A 21,341-nucleotide genomic window follows, 5' to 3' on the forward strand; every position below is an offset into this window, starting at 1 on the left:
CCGTTAACTTACTGTGTCAGTAACAACTAGTGCAAATTCAGAGCCTTCTCTTTGGGTTTGGATCTCCAGCTACCTGGGTGGCAACTTGGTAGTCTTCTCTGTTACATATTTAATTTACTTAAAATAATCTGTCCCTGGAGACAGATTAATTTCCCTCCAGAGAGGGAAAGCTGGAAAAGAAATTTCTTCTAAATGTCAATCAATAAATATTAGTTAAGTACCTGTTATTTTTCTAGAAATTGTCCTAGATACTGTGTTATTAATGGGTAAACAAGACAGACACAGTCCCTGCCTTGGAAGGACTTGTAGTCAAATGAACTAAAGATGGAAAGGATATTCCTGGGGATTTGGTGAGTAGGACTCAACTGATAAAACATAATGACTACTCCCTATTTCCCCCACTCCCTATTTCCCCCACTCCCTACCCCCAGGCCCTGGAAACCATTAATTTCCTTTCTGCCAATGGATTTATCTATTCTGGATATTTCTTATAAATGGAATCATATGTGTCTGGTTTCTTTCACTTAGCATACTGTTTTTGAGGTTTATCCACGTATAGCACGTATCAGCACTTTATTCATTTTTAGAATTGAATATTATGTCCATTCTATGGGCACACTGCATTTTGTTTATCCATTAATCCGTGGATAGACATGTGGGTTGTTTCCACATTTTGGCTATTGTGAATGGTGCTGTTGTAAAAATTTGCTCACAAATATTTGTTTGAATACCTGTTTTCAATTCTTTGAAAGAAAGAAATCAGTTTTTACTTATAATTATAGGGGAATGAGCCAGTGGAGATGAAGAAGATACCAACATATAGGGGAATAACTGATGGAAAATGTTTTGTAGGAGATAAAAAGGGAAAAATTGAAGACCATTGTGTCTGTTTGGAAAGGATTTGAGAAATGGAGGAGGAAACATATTGGTTGTATCTATTGTCTTTACTAAGACACTGAGCTTTTACTGAATGTTGGATATTTTACATTAAATGAGGATGTTCTTCTAAATACGTTATGTACTATGAACAAGGACCAAATCTTGGAAGTATTTCTTGACAAATGAGTCAAAAAAATACCAGAATATTTATAAGCATTTTAAAAGTTTTCATTAACAAATTTGAGAGTGATACAATGAATACACTGGTCATTGCTTAATAGGGGCATTTAATTTGGATCAATTTCCTACAATGCACTTAACAGGGCTTAACATTCATTTTGTCGCTTTGGGAGGCCGAGACGGGCGGATCACGAGGTCAGGAGATCGAGACCATCCTGGCTAACATGGTGAAACCCCGTCTCTACTAAAAAATACAAAAAACTAGCCGGGCGACATGGCGGTCGCCTGTAGTCCCAGCTGCTTGGGAGGCTGAGGCAGGAGAATGGCCTAAACCCAGGAGGCGGAGCTTGCAGTGAGCTGAGATCCGGCCACTGCACTCCAGCCTGGGCGGCAGAGCGAGACTCCGTCTCAAAAAAAAAAAAAAAAAAAAAAGACACCTCTGAGACCCCATGCTAGATCATAAGGACAGCTGTAAGCTGATTTCATAATTTCTAAGTGCAACTGAGGTAGAATTAAAGTGTAAATGCAATTTTTGAAGTGCTTGACACAAGAGAAGCTACAAAATTGCTCTTTGCTCTGACTTGTTTTAATTTCTTTATGAATGTTTTATACAGTAGTCTTTTTACTGTTTTTCTAGTCATGAGCAATTTTATTTGATGAAAGGGCAATTATCACACATAGAAACTCAGTATTCCAGAAGCTATCAAAATTCTACCATTAGACTCATACCAATCTGCTACAAAAAAATTGTGGAAACTTTTGATCCTGAAAGTTTTAACTTGAATGATGGGTGATGGCAAATTGGGGTATTTTTCTAAATTTAGGATTATTCTCATCCTGAAAAGGTTTGATATAGTTATGCTTTTGTTGATTAAATATTAATTTTACTATCGTATTATGCTTCCAATCCCTGAAGCTTCACTTCCAGAAGTTCCATTTATTCTCCCCGAGAACAAATGACAAAGACAACACATTCTGCAGGTGTAGGCTCAAGCAACATGGTGGCACTGATTAAATGCATGGAGTCCCAAATGTTCTGTTTTGGGTCTTGGACTCATAGAGTCACTCTCTGCCTCTGACTTGCTCCCCCCTCTCATTTAAAATTAAACGTAGAGCCACTGGCAGCTTTCAGGCTTGATTTTCATCCCAGGCCTAATGGCTTACAGGTGGCAATTTTTTTTTTTTTTTTCCCAGTGACAACAACATTTTCCCAAGCCTGTTCAAGGGTAATGCCAATGAGAACATTAAAAAATATATAAAATTAAAAAATTAAAAAAGGACAAAAAGCCATTTAAAAATAAATAAATAAAACCTTTTCCACTTGTATTTGTTACATAAAAGCTTTTTCTTCTCTTTTTTTCTTATGTTTGATATACGGGAACTGTTCCATTTATAACTTGAGCTCTTGTGCTCTGGAGTCTCTGTACTTAAGACTCAGATCTTTTGATGTTTAACTGTTATAAACTGACCAATATTCTGGAGAGAATATTACCTCTTACCTCTTACCTATGAAACATACTGAAATGATTTTATGATTAACACTCCTATTTTGCTTCTCCTTCTCCTTCAGAACTTATGTCCAGAAAAGAAAGAACAAAATCCCCAAAACTGAGTGTCAGTTATTCTCAATGGATTTCACAAGCTATAATGTAGCCCCTGAGTAGGTATTGAAATTATATTGTCAATGTGTTTAATGGGATTCCTGTTTTTTGAAAACACTGCAGAGTTGTGCAAGTGAGTAAAATTCAGTGAAATTATAAATTGTGATACGTATGCTTTCATTGCAATTGTCACTAGTGAAAGCTACCTAATAACTATCCTAAGATCATTGTCCTTTCTCACTCCTGAGATTTGGAAATCAGGAGATTTTCCCTATTTAAATCTTTCAGGGGAGATGGTAAAAAATTTTTGGGAAGATTAAAACTTCAAAATGCTTTCATATATTTTAAAATAAAAAATTGTTACCAAAAGTAGGTTGCCATCAATAGCTATAATACCTTAATAAATAAACTCCTAAAATGGTCTAATACATGTTTCTCCTAACAAAGAAGTTCATATTTATAAATAAATATCTAAGATATATTTTAAGAAAAAAGTCGCTGTCATCAAATAGTGTTTACTGAAAATCAGTAATTGTAATTAAATCAGGATGTATTACTTGTTTAACTTACCATCGTTTGTAAACTTTTAGTTCATGTCAATAAGGGCACATTCACATATTAACAACCGATTTCTTTCTTAACAAAGAAGAGAGCTAGGAATAAACTTGCATATTATTTTAGAAGAGAAATAGACAGGTTGGCCTATATAATGTTACTGTTATTTGCATATAAATTACTCCACAGGTATAATCAAGAAATATGTTTGCAAATAGCAATCATGAAAATAAAAATATTGTGAAAATACAAATATTTATGGGTTTATTGTCTCATTAGTATATGCATGTATCTAGATTGATACATATGCAAAAGGGAAGAGAGAAGAAAAAACTATACATAATGATAGGGAAAACTATGAAGTAGGGGAATTTGTTTTTGATAAATCATTGCCTCACTTTACTCTAGACTCCTTTCTCAAATCTAGACTCAATTTGTTCCTATTCGTGGAGCCCCTGAATGCCCTCTCCAGTGAGATGGTGCAATCAAGCCAATCCCTCTTGGAAAAAAACCTCCTTCTCTTGACCTTTCCTAGCATCCTTATCTTTATTCCATTTCCTCAGAACCATGCAGCTAATACACTAATTCGTGTCAAGGTGAAAATGGGTGATGGATTCCACAGAGAACACATATTTGAATAGCATCATTAGCTCTCCAGAGATCATGGCCATACCCTCTAAAGTGTGTGGGAATTTCATGTACCAAATAGTCTCCTGTGTAAGACAGTAGACAGATTTTTGATGTCCTTTCTAGCCCATCTTGCAGAATATTTTTTATTCTTCCTAAATTTTAGGACTGTCTTTCATAGGCATGCACCCACCACATGCAAGCACACCCCTCCACACACTGATGGGTGAGACAAACACTTGTGCGTAGTCTATCGGTAACAATAAGGTAGCCATAATTAGCAGTCTTTTCAAATCTAGATTTTCTTTTTAACCTGAGGAAGATAAGAAGCAAGATAATATTGTTTTAAACTTGCCTGTAACGCACCTATGATGAATTCTTTGTGTGTGAATTCTAATCAGATCTAAAAAATTTATGTTGTGTAAATTAAGTATAAAATTGAAAAATCAACCTGTCATTGGGTGTTTTGGAGTTTTGATCTGATGAGGGAGAATTGTCAGTGACTCTACAAAGAAAAGCCCAAACCCTTCCATGAGATAAGGATCTTGAGCTTTTTTTGAGAATGATTGGAAGGGCTCATTTAAGTCAGGTCCCAAACAAGGTGGAAGCATCTTGGAAACACAACAGAACAAAATCCATAAAAAAGAAAATTCTGCTTAACTGGTAAGAGAGAACCTTAGTGTTCCAATTCCATTATAAAATTCAACACAGAAATGAATAGTAATGTCTATGCTGGAAACATGGCTCTTGGAAACCTGTTGACTTGGAGAACAATCTGAAGCTAAGAAAGTGGGCTGAATAATGAAAGCTACTGCAACTTTAATTTGCATGTTTTTCAGTAACCCCCAAGATGCAGTGGGAGGGGATGGGATGAGAGAGTTGGTACTGTTAGACATTTCTCCTCTTAGTCGCTCTTTTGGCTCCTGATTTGTTTAGATCATTTTATTTCAACAAAGTTTCCTGGGATTTGTAAGCCAAAGGGTGAGCTCAAAAAATTCTCTCCCAGGCTGTACTGAGAAGGTCTGTGCTACCATTTCCTGAGTTCTGCAGACTCTGAACTCAGTTCTGAAACAGCCTGTACCAACCTTACTTGATTTAAATCAAAGATACATGTAGTGTTGTTATTATTCATGAAGATTATGTTAAACTCCAAGATGCATGGATACATATAATTGAAAAACCTTTATTCTAGGTTTACTCAGTGGCCTCTAAAAGATTAAACTATTACTGTAAGCAGCCCATTGTTTCTTGCATATATCTTAGATTTTATTTCCTGTCAGCTATTGCAAGGACTACTAAGAAGAATTAGTTTCACCGCACAGTAAATAAATGCTTTAATGCCCTGCATTATTGTTTACACTAAGCTTTGCAAGCACTTAAGCCACAACAGATAATTGTCAAAATGATGAAGCAGTAAAATCACACACAGCCAGCAGTTACAGTGTAGATGTTGTTCCGGGGAACATCTCATAAGACTTAGAGCTTACACTTAGTTGGTTAGTTGGTTAGGGAAAGCAATACTTTACGAAAATGTATCATAAACAACAGAAAAAAAATGCAGAAAGAATTATTTCAGGACCCAAGTACCCCGCAAGCTCTACTTATCTAAGCTTTCATATTTTTCTCCCTCTATGTGATTTATTTTACTTATATCAGGTGTTTAAATCAATACTGCTTGAAAAGTGCCTGTGTGAGACACTACACTGTCATGTATCCATGAAAGAAACCAATGTCTCCTGTAGGAATTCTGCTAATTTAAAAATTAACACAGGTACGGGCATTGTTTGCAATTTCTGTTCTGAAATAATAATTTTGCCACTTAAATGCATCTCGCTCTTGTCTTTTCAGAGCTTGAGTTTTGTCAGTTTTGTGTCCTGGGGTGGGGACAGGAGGATGAGAACTGCCTACCCGCTTGGTTTTAACCACAGAATGTCTGGGTTGCTCCATGTTTTCTTTAACAGGGACATCAGTGAAAATTATGTTCCATCTGTGGTGATGTAGCTGAGTGCAAACAGGACCCTGCTAGCCATTATGTACCTATTAGCCCTGATTACCTTCTGATAGCTGCTCACCAGTTGGTTTCTCTCACTTTGACAGATCTAGTACTTTGTTTAACCTTTAAACTAGTAGGGCAATAACACAGCTGACAGAAGGGGAGAAATAATTAAGGAAAACTTAGCTAGGACATTAAAAAATCTCTAACAAGGCGGATATTTCTGTTCAATTTGAAAACTTGTCAAGGGATACATACAATTCTCCATAATTGCTGTAGCAAAATGTTTCATAATTTTTGCTAGCTTCAAATTAATTTTAGCAATGTAATTTAATCAAATTACTAAGTGTCTTCCTTTAAAAATATCTATAATTTACACTCTCAGGAAGTAAATTTTAATATTTCAATACTTCTAAGAAAAGTGATATCCAAGAGAACTTAATTTCTGGAAGAATCAGAAAGGAAATATATTTTAAAAATATTGTGTAAAAATCTGCCAACAGTCTGTTTTACATTTTCTGAAATGGCTGATACATGCTTTTGGAAAATCACACAAGTTATAAATATGTTTAGGTTCATATTGTTAACAACTCTAAGCATTAAAACATGGTCGACAGTAATTAGAAGAAAACAAAACATCCTGAACTTTACTGGCTTTTATTTAGTACTTTTGTGAGCAACTTTAGATAATAACTTGCTAGGGACGGAGTCAGTACTGTCTCCTCTTTTCTTGTTTTCAACATTCTCGCAGCATTAACTCCACCTCTGAAGGCCTGACCCCATCACCATACTTATTTCATTTTGGAGCCATTTAGTTCCTTCAGTGAAGGGGCGTATCAGATCTCTCTAGGTATTCCTCCCATTAATCCACACACACAAAGCAGAGAAGTAGAGAGAGTGCTTCATTGTTGCATGAAGATATTTAATTAAAGTCGGAACAACTTCTAAATGAAAAAGCACAAATAATCTCTCCAGATCATTAATAATTTGGCAGTTTATAAGACATTAAAATATAACGTGCTCATTATTTTCCTTAAATCTATTGAGAGCATTACATAATTCCTTATGTTTAACTGTATGCTTTTTGGCTAAGACGATATCAGCTAATATAGGTGTCTCATCCTTGTCAGATCTAAGATACTGACATGGAGAAACATCACAATTGTCTTCTAATCATGTCTGACAACAAGTCTAATTTAGCATTCTTTCATACATTGTTTATCATAAGTCTTACGTTCCTGTTATCCATTCTTATGTTAATTGATTACTATTATGTTTCCTACCTCATGGTTGCATAAATATTTTTAAGAAACAAGTCTAGCATTTCCAATAGCTAAAAAAACCTCAAGTCATATTAAAACAACAATATTCTCAGCCATGTATATATATGCCATGTTATTATTTAAGTTTTAGAAGGATTTCCACAAAACAACTTAGCTAGAACATTGAACTGTATTACTATTACTGATCTCTTTAGTAGTATACACTTTATATTATAAAATATGCAAAAGACAAGATTCCTTCTTTTAAGGAGTTATAATGAGGGGGAAAAAATTCCTCCACAAATCAAAAGAGAAAAAGAAAATGAACATATAGTTGCAACCATCTACCGTTTTGCATTCTTACAGTGCTGAAATGATTCTGTGGCTTAATCTACAAGCCCTTATAGGACTCTTTAAGTGGACAAGGAAGCCTTATGAAGTATCAGAATAAAGGGGGAGTGTTTGAGGATAGTAGGTGGGGGAAGACATCTTGAGACACATAAAACATTCTAGAGTATCCAGAAATGGGACGAGTTTAGCTATGTAATGAATAGCACTGGGTTTGCCTGCCTGAGTCAGACAAACTTAGAAAGGATGTACAGGGGGACAAATACCTAATGCATGCAGAGCTTAAAACCTAGATGATGGGTTGATGGGTGTAGCAAACCACCATGGCGCATGTATACCTATGTAACAAACCTGCATGTTCTGCACATGTATCCTGGAAATTAAAGTAAAATAAAATGAAATGAAATGAAATGAAATAAAATAAAATATAAAGGATGTGTAGGGAAACTTCTCAAATGGAAATGAAAGTTTTGACCTCTGTTAATTAAAGCTTACTCCTACTTTTGAGAGACAAATTAGAAATCACCAGAGTTTACTATATGCAGACACCAAAATAATACTAAGGTCAGACTTATTTTTTTGATGAGGGAATTGCTGAATATCAGAAATCAGGCTGGAAAGAAGTAAGGTTCACCCAAGTACAATGATATTAGGATCTGGTCAGGGTCGCAGCTACTGGCTTCATGAAGAAAGTGACATATAAGCTGGATATAAGTTGGATCTCAAAGGATGGGTGTGAGTTAGACAAGGGGAGAGTAAGAAGAAACGTGAGAAATGGCCCAGAAAGAAGGAATGAACTATGAACAGGCTCTAAGGTAAAGAACTTGGTGCTTTGGAAGAGATTTTAAAAATTTCATGTGACTGGAATTTAGAGGATGAGGTTGTGAGTGGGGAAAAATGAGGTTATGTAGGTTTTTTCTTAATGTCATGTAAAGGAGTTTGAACTTTATCCTAAGAGAGCTGGGGAAGCTTTGGAAAGTTTTAAGCAGGGGAACACCACCATGATGAAGTTTGCATTTTAGGGAGATTGTTCTGTTTGAGTGTAGAGAATGGATTAGATGTAAGCAAGAAAAAAAGCAGGAAGCTAAGGAGGTGGCAGTATAGTATTCTTGACAAAATAGAATGGTTGTCTGGTGTAGGCTGGGTGTAGACAGTGGGGAAAGTGAGAAGGGCCTAGCTCTAAGAACTTTAGCAAAAAGACCTGGTATGCTTGGCAGTTAATATGGTGTTGGAGAAAAGGAGAAGGAAAAGAAGAGGTCCAGAACGAGGCTGAGGTAACAGGAGTGCTGAGAGGTTACATGCAAAAGATTAAAAACAAAATATAAGAAAACACAGAAAGACTACAAGAGTTAAGAAATAAAAGGCCATATTATTTGTTCCAACGAGGGGGGCTGGCGATAGCAGTCTGGTAGAAAGAGAGTAATAGAAGGTGATTTTGGCACATTTAATTAAGGAAATTCAAATGGAGATATTTTACAAGGAGCAGCAAATATGAACCCAGAGTCACAGTGAGACATCAATGACTAAAATTCTTCAAGGGACTCTAAAGAGAACCAGGGCTGAACCATATAGTTCAATGCTAATGGGCCATCAGATTGAAAGGGTCTTTTAAGGGGAGTGGAATAATTAACAAGAAAGCCACAAAAATGTGAAAAATTGTCTCTCTGAGGTCAGAGAGAGGTCAAGTAAAAGAGTGTTAACTATATGAAGGGTCTTTGGTTTTCTGATAGTTTTGTGACATTTGGATTCCTCTGGTTATAGGACCCAGTAGTGACTATTGATTGCCTCATTCAATTTTGTACACTAATAGAATTCCAATCTTGGTAGTGGCAATGTGCTCAGTTTAAAAGTTACATTTTCTAGCCTTCTTTGAAGCTAAAGCCGGCCATGTGACATGCCTCTGGCCAAAGGGATACATGCAGAAGTCATCAGGTGTGGTGTCTTGTGAAACTCTTTAAAAAGGGGGCAGGCTTAAAAGGTCATGAACTCTTTAATTTTTTTTGTTTGTTTGTTTTGGTCTGAAATGTTGTCATGATACTGGAGAGGTAGGGCAGGGAGAAGGAGCCATCTTGCAATCACAAGGACAAGAGTCATATCCTAAGGCTTTCTGAGTGGAAAGGTGTAGGAACCTGGGATGTTGAGGACACTGTAGCTGGTATGCTGGTCCTGGTCTCCCTATCCCTGGACTTTTCATAAAGTCACAAAAATAAAATTTTTAATTTTGTTAGGGACCAATCCAGTAAAATTAAAATTGTAAAATATTGTTATTAATAATGTAAATAGTAACATTTATGATTTTTGAGTGTTTTCTATGTGGAAGGCACAGTGTTCAACACTCTACATGTATTGTTTAATTTAATCCTTATAATCCATATAATCCTATACATTTTATAGTTTATCTCCATTTTATAGATGAAGAAAACAAGATTCAGAGAATTTAAGTAAATTATACAACATTACACAACTAGTACATTTATTAATCTCCCTTCTAAACTCATACATTAATCTTGCAACAGTAAATGTTGACTTCATGTTCACTTTTGGACTGTTTTGCTCTTAGCCATTTGTTATCCATATCTGCTAGTGATAAAAAGTAATATTTTAAACAAGAATAAGACAAGCATTACTGGTAAATTCATTGAATGAATATGACTGGGGAGATTGGTGCCAGTCCACACATTTGCTGATACGCATTGACTGAAAAAGTTTTCATCTAAACTCTGTAAGACCCCACTAAACTCCTGACATTCTGTAGGACCCAAATATAAGCCCCGGTAGTGTCTATCACTGTCTTGGACTAAAAAAATGGAGTTAAATGATTACATAGTTATTATCACTATTTAGAAATGTACATGCACCAGATGTGGACACAACTGCTTTTGTTTCAGAGCTACCTGATCTCTCTCCTGTGGGGATTTCTTGGGTGATGGAGAACAGTCTGTTACTGAAACTCATGATGCAGTTCTCCAATAGCACCTTCTGGCTGAACCAACTTAGAAATTTGTAGTAGCCCAAACAAGAACCACAGCTTGTGAGATGGAATGACACATGTCACAGAAATTACAGATGCTTCTAATATAGGCAGAGACAAGGTACTCTTGATAGAAGGGTCAGCAAAGCAGAACAAGTGCATATTAAAGAAAACTATCTAATAAGTTCAGTTGTTCTAATTTCTGTTCAATCTGGAAAGGGGGGTTACAATAATGCCTATGTCTATTCAAGCACATATACAAATTTACCTTAGAAAGGACCATCAGGCCAGGTGCGGTGGCTCACACCTATAATCCCAGCACTTTGGAAGGCTGAGGCAGGCAGATCACGAGGTCAGGAGATTGAGGCCATCCTGGCTAACACAGTGAAACCCCGTCTCTACTAAAAATACAAAAAAATTAGCCGGGCTTGGTGGTGGGTGCCTGTAATCCCAGCTACTTGGGAAACTGAAGCAGGAGAATGGCGTGACCCCGGAAGGCAGAGCTTGCAGTGAGCCAAGATCGCGCCATTGCACTCCAGCCAGGGAGACAAAGGGAGAATCCGTCTCAAAAAAAGAAAAAAGAAAAAGAAAGGACCATTATAAAAAAGAAGCTGAGGCACTTTGTTACGAGACATTTGTAATTATTTACTTGATCATCATGCTCAACCTCTAGGATCAGGACACTGTAAAGTTAGCAACATTTGTCATGTTTGCAAAGCTGCAATTAATTTCAATTGCAATATAGCCATAATTGTTGAATATGCCCACATTATTTTCTCAAAAGGAGATTTGCGATAGCTGTTGTCTTCTTTTTTCAAGTTATCAAAACCTGTGATGCACATTGTAAATGCTCAATGTGGCTTCATCATAAAGTAAATACCTTTCCTTATGTGCAAAGAATTTAGCTCACACATGTTATACAGATATTCATATGGTTAGAGTAATTCAATTGCATGGCAGGGAGACACAATTTATGGCCATTTCTCTGGTATACTAGGGGATTATTCATATACCTTCTTCTCTTTGGGGGGAAGAAAGCATGAGCCTGAGATCTGATCAAATGTGATTTCTTTATTAGATGCAGGCAGGAATCTCTAAATACCCACCTTGCAAATTGGGGAAGCTTTAAAGTGGGTATTTTCTGCTCTCCAAAGGTGGTTTTCTGGAAAGGGAAAGGGATTGGAAGGCATTCTGGTATGCCTGTGTTGTAATCAGTAAAGTTGGGCCAGGAAATTCCAGATATATCTTCATTTCTGCATTTCTTCTTACAACAATCCATACTGTTTCTTTACAAAACACAAAGAACTTAAGGCTTTCTTGTAACTGTTGAATTCACATCAGGTGTTTTTCTTCCCCAAAAGGGATCTTTTGCTGAGGTAATTTCTTCCTGGGACAAAACTTGCTATGAAATTTTGCTTTTCTATTGTATTAATTTCCTATTGCTGTATAACAAAATACCACAAACTTAGTGGCTGGAAAAAATACAAACTTATTCTCTTATAACTGGATGTCAGACATTTAAAATCAAGGTGTTGGCAGGGCTAGTTCCTTCTGGAGGCTCCAGTTAAGAATTTGTTTCTCGTCTCTTCCAGCTTCTAGCAACAGCCAAGCATTCCTTGGCTCATGGCTTCATCATTCCAGTCTCTGATTTTGTAGTTATGTCACTTTCTCTTCTCTCTGCCCTCCTGTCTTCCTCTTATAAGAACACTTGCGTTTACATCAAGCCTACCAAAATAATTCAGGATAATTGACCCATCTCAGGATACTTAGATTAATCCTATTTGTAAAGTTTCTTTTCTCATTTATGGTGACATATTTACAGGTTCTAGGGATTGGGGATAGACATCTGTGAGGGTCGTTATCACACCTGTATAAATAGAGTTTTAGAACATTAAATAACAGTTTACTCTTTCGAATGACTATAAGTCATTTTTGTTTAAACCACAGACACTTCACATTGTGAATGCTAGACCTGTCTTGAGCTCCAAAATTCCAGGGGATACTGATTTTTCTGTGACTTCCTACTCCAGAATAATATTACACACAAATTGGAACCATGTTGAACTAACACAGCCATTCTGAGTCCTGGACTTGAGTCTGATCTTCAAATGACTTCAAGGAGCACTGTGTTTGTCAGAATCCCTGGACTCAAACCAACCACATGCTTTCCCATAAAAGTGACCAAGAAGCTGTGGTCAAGAAACTTTATTGATTTTTAAAGAAGTGTTCTCCAAGAAAAAAGAGGATCTTGGTGATTACAAACTATTTCTTAAAAAGACTTTTGATTTAATCTCTCAGCTTTGCTTCAGCATTGACAATTCTGCACCAATTACTTGTGATCGCTGTTTTTCTGTTAGAGGTCATGCTATGGCTGTACTTTACCTCTATTTATTTTCTATAATTTATGGAAGGGAGTGTTATCTAGGCTTTCTCCAGATGCACGGCTGACTGGCAGGCCCTCAAGTGGGCCTGAATGGGTTTTGTCTTGCTGTCTGTGAAGAGGAGTTTTTTTTATTTTTTTCTTTTAGCTCCAGATTCCTCCTTTGAGGAGGAGGGTTATGGGGTTGGTGTAGACTTGGCCTGGGGTGAACTGCTGACGTGATTGCTGTACCTTATGACTGTACACTCTTCTTTATTTTTTTAAAGAAGTTATGACCCGGTGAAATGTCATAGAGAACCTCAGGAATTTATGACCCATTAAATAGGAACTTTTGCTCTGTTGGAAATATTTGGCAGAAAGCTTCCTGTCACCTCCTCCCACAGAGCTGGAGGGAAAGATCAGTGAGCATGTGTCCCTCAGGCTCCTAGCTCTCAGTCCCCTCTCCCCTCTTTCCTTCCTGCCAGTGACCCTGCTGAGGGCAATCCCTGCCTGTAGAGCAGGAGGCCAGCACTGTCCACTTGCTCCTCCTGTGATTATATGGGAAATCTCAACACAGGGTGCAATACATAGGAAGTTCATCTATACTTTTGTTCTAGACTGTGTTTTCCAACATATTTTTGGCAGTAAAATAAAACAGATATGGTATTTTTATTTCCACCTACTAAATCTCAATTGTTTCTGAAGAGAGGGATTTGATTAATTGATACCAGAAACCCCAACAGGGAGCACTACAAGTTGTTGCACCTAAAAACTCATCTTTCATGTTTAAAATTTAAAAATGCATCATTTATACATTGCCCTGTTTTCAATATAAGTGTTTTATTAACGCCTCCTCTCACTGTCTCTCTCTCTCTCTCTCCCTCTCTCACCTTTCTTGCATCCCATCTCTATCTCTTTCACCTTTCTCTCTCTTTAGCTCTTCTCTCCTTCCCCCCCTCTTTCTCTGTCTTTCTCTCTCTCTCTCTCTCTCACTCACACACACACACACACAGACACACATACACACATTGGGGCAGTTTCCCCCATGCTGTTCTTGTGATAGTGAGGGAGTTCTCATGAAAGCTGATGGTTTAAAAGTGGCACTTTCCCCTTCACTGTCTCTCCTGCAGCCTTGTAAAGAAGGTGCCTGCTTCTCCTTCACCTTCTTCCATGATTGTAAGTTTCCTGAGGCCTCTCCAGACATGCTGAACTGTGAGTCAATTAAACCTCTTTCCTTTTTAAATTACCCAGTGTCAGGCAGTTCTTTATAGCAGTGTGAAAATGGACTAACACACGTGCATACACACACACACACACACACACACACAACACACAGAGCACAGAAGCAGAACTGACGAGTTGAACAATTTAATTATTTTGTATATTAAATTTGTTTTGGTTGCAATCACACCCTTGAGTCTCTAGAAAACCTGAAGAAGAAGTCTTATATGTGCCACTTATTCTGGCTCATTCATTCAATTCCTTTAATGAATATTGAGCATCTGTAATGCACCAGGCACTGTTTTGGTGCTTGGAATATATTGATGAATTAAATAGAAAAATATCCCTGCTCTCATGGAGCTTATGTTCTTGCAGAGAGAGACAGACTACAAACAATACACATAATACATATAAGTTGCAAGGTGATAAGTGCTACAGAGAATAAGAAGAACAGAGGGGGTTCCTGTACACGGAGAGCGGCAGAACACAGTCCATGGTTGAACAAGGATCTCTGAAGGTATGTGTGCAGCAGTGCAGGAAGAGGTGGAAGTGCTAATGAAAAAGAAGTCATATGTAAGAAGGGCACGGCAAAAGGGCTTGGCGTGACGTATGGCATCCTTTCATGACAGGAAAGAGTGGGCCGATGCAGGAGCTCATTGTACTCCCCAAACATGCCTGAGACAGACACTGCCACTACTCTAGCCCTTCACTGCTTTAATTCTCCTTAGGCCTGAAGTGTCCGAAAGCCAATCTGCACTGTGAAGGACGGAAATGGTAAAGGTTATGGGTGTAATGGAAATAATTCAGAATTAGTTTCAAGAGACTTGCAATGTACCCTTGGGGTTCGCTTCCAACTACTATGAGACATTGGGCAAGCCACTTAGCCTTTTGGGTCTGAATTTCTTCATTTGTAAAATGAGAGAGTTAGACATATGATCCCACTTAACTCTCCCCTTCTTGGGGTCCATACGAACAAATAGGAAGTGGAGTAGAAATAAGAAGGTAAGATGAGATGGAGAAAAACAAAGTCAAATGAAACAGGAATGGGATATTTGGACAAAGGGAGAAAGGAACAAAAGATAATGAAAGAAAAAAGAAGACACGTGTAAAAGTAGCCAGGAAGTATACCAATATAATGCAGATATAACCATAGACAGATGAGCAATTACCTTCTCCTCTTTTACATTTCTGGAAAACTACTTTTGCTGTAGCTTTCCAGTACTGTGTGCTGTGAACTACATGTAGTGGGTCTTCTTCCTTGTTTTCTGGCGTACAACTCCTAGAATTCTTAGGCTCTCCAAAATGCTGTCTTTTTGTCTGCCAAAGTTGACCGATAGCTTTAAGATGGGGCTGGTCACCAGATAGACAGACACATAATTAGAGGTTTGGGGCTTTCAGCCTCACCCCACTACCTCCTGGGAGAGGAGAGAAGCTGAAGGTCAAGTTGATCACCAATGGCCAATGATTTAATCAATCATATATATGTAATAAAGCCTCCATAGAACCCAAAGAGGACAGGGTTGAGAGAGCTTCTGGATAGCTAAACATAAGGAGGTTCCTGAAGGGTAGCACGCCCAGGGAGGGCATGGGAGCTCCCTGCCCCTTCTCCCATGCCTCTTCATCTGTATCCTTTTTAATAACCTTTATAATAAGTTGGTAAATGTAAGTGAGTGTTTACCTGAGTTCTATGAGCTGCTCTAGTAAATCAGTCAAACCCAAAGAGGAGGTCATGAAAACCCCAAGTTAAAGCTAGTTGGTCAGAAGTTCTGAAGGCTCAGGCTTGTGACTGGTGTCTTGGGGGGCAGAAGAGGGGCAGTCTTGGGGACTGATTCCTCAATCCGTCAAATCTGTCACTATCTATCTACAGGTAGATTTGCTGGAATCACATTGGAGGACATCCAGCTGGTGTCCAATACTTGGTGTGTGGGGAAAAACCACTATAATTAGTCATAGAAGTCTGTGCTGATGATTGTTGTCGTGTTGTGGTGTGAGAGCAGGAGAAAAACCCTGTTTAAGAGAATGCTCCTAAAACATGTACATAAAAAACATTCCTGTTCAATTCCCTAAAGGAGTATTTCTTGAGTGTAGGTTTCTGGGTTCTCAGATGGAACTTAGAATGCATGTTTCAGGATCCAGATAAAATTATGGCATTCATTTTTATATTTTAGACATAAAGATTACATAAGCTTTTAGTACTTTGGTAACCTATCCACCTTGGATAACACTCTTTTAATGGGAAAATAGGATTCAAACAACTGGGACCATATTTTATAATTCTGATTGCTTTCTGTGTCTTAATTAATTTTGACATCATCCTAGAGTATATCTGTTTTCAAAGAGATTAACTGTCAGCTTTTGCTTATCTGGCTTACATATTTCATTTTACAGGTTTTTCCTGACAAACTCCTCTCTCTCATGCTTGGCATCTTCCTACCTCTTGGCCATTTCCCAATTTATTAGCACCAACCTCCAGAGGGAAGATAAGGGAAGAAATAAAATATAAATGACTTAATTCCTATAAACTATTGCAAAAACTGGCAAAGGGTAGAGGTTGAAAGCAAAGGCCAAGTAAAGTTTAAGTTACAGATCAGAAGAGATAAGGCTTTTCCTACTTTGCACATTGAAATTGGTCCTACATAGCCATGAGGGCATCTTAAAATGTTGATGAGCTCCACATAACAACTCCAAATAGATAGGTAAAGGGGTAAAGAATGTAGGTGAAGAAGTTGGTCTTGGAAAGGAGTAGAGTACTGCTTCTAAAAAAAAGTGAACAGTAAGGGTGGATAATGATAGATACCTATCAAGAGAGGGTGGGGACAACATTGAAGTACTTGATGCTTGATGGACTCTAGTTTCTTTCTTCTGAAAAGGAAGAGACATAGCCATCTTCCTAGGGACAGTGGGGCAGGAGGAAGCTTGTAGAGATTAAGAAGGGTTTGGATCAGCTGGTATGAAGAGAGGAAAAGGAATCAAGTAAAGATCCAATAATTGTTAGGTAGTGTTCAAGAATCAGTAGAAATTCCTAAATTCACAAAAATTATTAGCACAGTTATGAGATTTTCCTGGGTGCCTTCAGCAGCCTAGGAGCAGGAGTAGATAAAAATGAATAGAAGGGCTAATCCTTGATGTGGAATTTTCAGGTTGGTTACAGCAGAAGAGTAAGGGAAGATGATGGAAAAGAAACTGATCTGAAGAGATGTTGTCTATGTTATTTCATTACAGCAGCAGCAATTTCTCAATAAACAAGGTATTTGTTAGACATTGGGTCCAATTTACAGGTGAACAAAGTTTGAAATAGCAGGTTTTCAAAAGTTGCACAAACTTTTATTTGAACGTAGTTCTCTCTGGTTCCAGGAATGTTCTTTTCCAATGTACCTTGCGTTACGGGAGTGAGTGAATTGGAGGTTTTGGTAATATTGTCACTAAAATTATTACATTGACAGTGAGATTAAGGCAAGTGGGTGGAGTTGGAAACTAAAATAGGCAGGGGTTGAGGTGTTAGGGAATATATTAGACGTGAAGAGTAGGTTCTGAGGAAACACCGTAGCAGGAACACACTATAACACTATCCATACGTTATAACACTGTGGATAGAGCAGGAGACCCCACTCTCTGAGTGAATTATTTTGTAAGTGGAGACAAGGCCCAGGATGTGGCCAAGACATTGAGTTGTTATAATTAAATGAAGATGAGAGGCTAGAGAAGCTCCCAATGGAGGAGAATTACAAGTACTGAAGAGATCATCTACTTAGTGTGGAAGTGACACAAGATGCTGCCTGGAGATTAGGAAAAGAGTGCAAACCAGATACAAGAATCATCACTGACTGTGGAGGCAGATAGGAAAGGGTGTGTGATAAACCAGAAGAGACTAGAGAGCAGAAATATACTCCTGCTTTGTCTGGTCTAACCCTCCCATACAGCACGAGCTGGCTGACCCAACAAGGTCAGTAATCATCACTTTTAGGCATTCCTGTAAAATCCCAGTCACCTTCCACATCACTTTTTTCTAATATGCACTTTCTCTGAGCTTATTTCAAGTCTACATTAAAACCCTTAACTCTATGAGTCTAGCCACATCCATCACTGACACTGGAGTCGGCTTTTCTCATACTCAAACTTCAGCTTTATTTTTTTTCCTAATGAACTCTTATTCATGAAGCTGTCTTTTGTGTCCTCCTTGTTTCTTGGGTTAGAAATCCCAGCCATAACTTTTAACCTAAACCACATCCCTGTGTCTTAGAGAGTGGCATATCTGGAAGGCAGGAGCTTCAAAGAACAGCTGGCCTTTCAGTGAAGTGGCAAAACAATATTGGACTGATTCAGAACAAAGAGTGCCATCTACTGAAAGGCCACTTAGCTGTTTACTAATGTATTCAGCTGTACAAGTTATCATAAAATAGGCTCATAATAGCATTGTGGAAAACATAAAATGGGAGAAAAAGACATGAAATGATATAGCCAGGTAATCCTAAGAAGTGGTGGTTAGACGTGGAAGTCAAGGTCCACCCTTACCCACTGAAAAGAGTGTCTCTCAGATTGTTTTCCTTCCTATGGGATTCTGTGGGAAGTTTCCAGTAGAGAGTCACCTAGAATGGACAAGCGGCTTTTTATTACTAAAGATGAATATTTAATAATAGCTGTTTGGAGGAATAACATAGTTCAAAATGACGAAGTAGACCAAAGTATACTAGGATAAAACAGAAACAAATTATTATATGGAGGCAAGCAATCCTATTCTTGTATGGCAAGACGATGGTACCTGAATTCATAATGTACAGTGGACCAAGCAGATTGGTTAGAGAGCAACAACCACATGCATTTTGCAGGGAATGTCTCTCACCCTGTTGCCACTTTTTTCAGTGCTCCATATGCTAGATTGCAACTACAGATTTAGCCCTTTTGCCCAAAGGCATCTGAACCTGTGAAAAGCCTAGCTGGGGCACTGTCTATTGTTCATTGACAACTTGTCAATTTACTTCCAGGCAAAATAACTCATAAACATGATAAGTAAGGCAGATAAAACAAGAATTCTTTCACACTTTGCAACTTTACTGCAAAAATGGCTTATTTTCCATAAATGTGTGAAATCTCCCCTCTGAATTGTGACTGTGCATTGAACTTTAAAACTGTTTAGAAACAGCACAAGCATTTCACAATTCCTGTCTGTAATAAGATGAATGTTAAATATTAAACATGCATTAAAAGTGATAAAATAAAAGATTTTCAAAGGTTCACTAGCATCACCATATTTCTCTTTGATTCTCGGAGTTAATAAAAGTTAGGTTTAACAATACTCTCTAAAAGACAAATGTTTAAACACTGTCTTCTAAATTTGACACTTCATATATTTATATTAGCTATTATCAAAACCCTTATGTCAGTTAAAAAAAGACAAACTATATTATTATTAAATTCAAAAGCAGTATGTGGTATGTTAGCATATGTTCATACTGTAATGAAGTGGCTTTTGTTTCTGATATTTATAAACATTCCATTTCTAATGTACTGTTTAAATATTGAAAGCTAATTGTGAATTCTTTTAGGTAACATATTTTAGGTAGATAATAATTTTGAAATATATTATTCTCTAAGGCAAAGCAGTCTGTTTATGTGTAGTTATTTATAAGTCGTACTCTTTAATGAAGCCATGTTCCCTGGATTCAGTTACCTAGTAATGGATTTGATTTTAAGCTTCTTGCTTACTGTGATACCATCCCACAATTACACTCAGCGGCTCCCTGATTTTTCCCAGGTGAACCTCCATAACACCAAACATCCTAATTTTCGACTGACTGAAAATGAAGGGGAAGATGAATGGGATGGGATCCAAACGTACAAGACCAGGTTCAGCTTCCTGGGTTTGTTCTTCTTTTGTGACCTTTGCCCCTGAAGCACAGCCTAGACCCTCGACATTTCCAGATAGAGGGTTTGAAGGTCCTATTAGCCTTTTCCCATTATTATCCCACATTTTCTTCACTTACTGTAGAATATTTATAAACAGGAACACATATGCATATGTTACATAACAATTGGCTTTTGGGAAATAAGTGAGAGAACACGAGAAAAGAAATTTCAAAGACTGCGAAAAAGGGTAGTACAACAAATCTGTGATAAACAAGGGTGCCTCAAAAGAGGACACGTTTTGTAGGAGGCAGTGTCGAAGAGTAGAAAGAGCCCGGAACTGAGGGGCCAGGGACCTGGGTTCCAATTACGTCATTGGTATTGAAGTTCTTATTCTTGAGGAGTCCATCCAGTTCAGACCTCGGTTTGGATCAGTTTTCCCCTCTTTGGGGAAAGAGGACAGTGCTGGCTGGGTTCCAGATCCCCTACTGATTTTTTTTTTTCCTTTTGAACACAGGGATTTCCTATAAGATTTTAAATGAAGAAAGTCTTCTACTGCTGTATAAAAAAAAGAAAAAAGAAGAAGAAAGGTACTTACTGCCAGATCTAAAATTATATTATTATGTGAATAATGTATTCAGATGATATAACTTAATTCATAAATTTTTTTGCCAAACAAAATCATGTAGATTGCAGATGGCTTTTGTGTTTGCTTTAAAACAGGTGATGAATATTATGAAAAACTCCATCACCTGATTTTTGTGTGAACATAGAGAATATACATACCTATACCAATGAACCTTCATTTTAAATGCTACTTTTTCTACCTGAATTTTTCCAGTGTTCTTATCATATAAGCTGGGGACTGCAGAAGCTTATATGATATTAGAGATTAATAAATCTCTAGTTTATTAATCTGTTAGTTTTGTTTTTAAAATACTAGTTTTTTTTTTTTAAACAAACAGATTAATAAAATAGAGAATATATTTTTTACATACCGTCTGATGTTTCAGTTTCCATATCTGGGTATCTTGGATTCATCATACCCTACTCATCATCCTGGCCATTGACTATATAGAAGCAGGACTCTTCCTCCCTACCGCAACCCCATTGTATCTAACCATTACTTCCCATCCTCAATTCGTGAGCTGTTTTTCTCCCCTCAGCATGAATGATCATGTAATTTCTCCCATGGAACTAAATCTGGTTTATGTGCCCAATTCTCCAATTGTCAAGGTCATTTAAAATTTTGTTATTATTATTTTTAAATATGTTCACCATGTAACTTAAGTTGGCATCCTTGGCAAATTAATAAGCACACTACACACATTATTACTAAAATCATTGAAGATTGTCACTTGAAAAACCTTGCAAAGAGAAACAGCAGTAACCTAGGTGTAAATTGTTCAGGACTGTTGGAGAAATAAAGTATTTATTGTAGAAATTCACCCCAAGCAGATATTGTAAGAGGTCAGAAGAAAAGCAGTGAGTTAAAACTAAGAAA

The 21,341-nt window shown here is 37.4% G+C and overlaps 1 long non-coding RNA gene across 1 annotated transcript; it reads left to right on the forward strand.

The window, feature by feature from the left end:
* The first annotated feature begins 259 nt into the window (after positions 1 to 259).
* On the forward strand, positions 260 to 20,396 carry LOC117064432. The gene is made up of 3 exons (XR_004429453.1): positions 260 to 350; positions 17,137 to 17,243; positions 20,355 to 20,396. It is a non-coding gene; the product is annotated as an uncharacterized LOC117064432 (long non-coding RNA).
* The last annotated feature ends 945 nt before the right edge of the window (positions 20,397 to 21,341 follow it).

This window comes from Trachypithecus francoisi, unplaced genomic scaffold (genome assembly GCF_009764315.1).
Source record: "Trachypithecus francoisi isolate TF-2019V2 unplaced genomic scaffold, Tfra_2.0 Lachesis_group2, whole genome shotgun sequence".
Classification (NCBI taxonomy): domain Eukaryota; kingdom Metazoa; phylum Chordata; class Mammalia; order Primates; family Cercopithecidae; genus Trachypithecus; species Trachypithecus francoisi.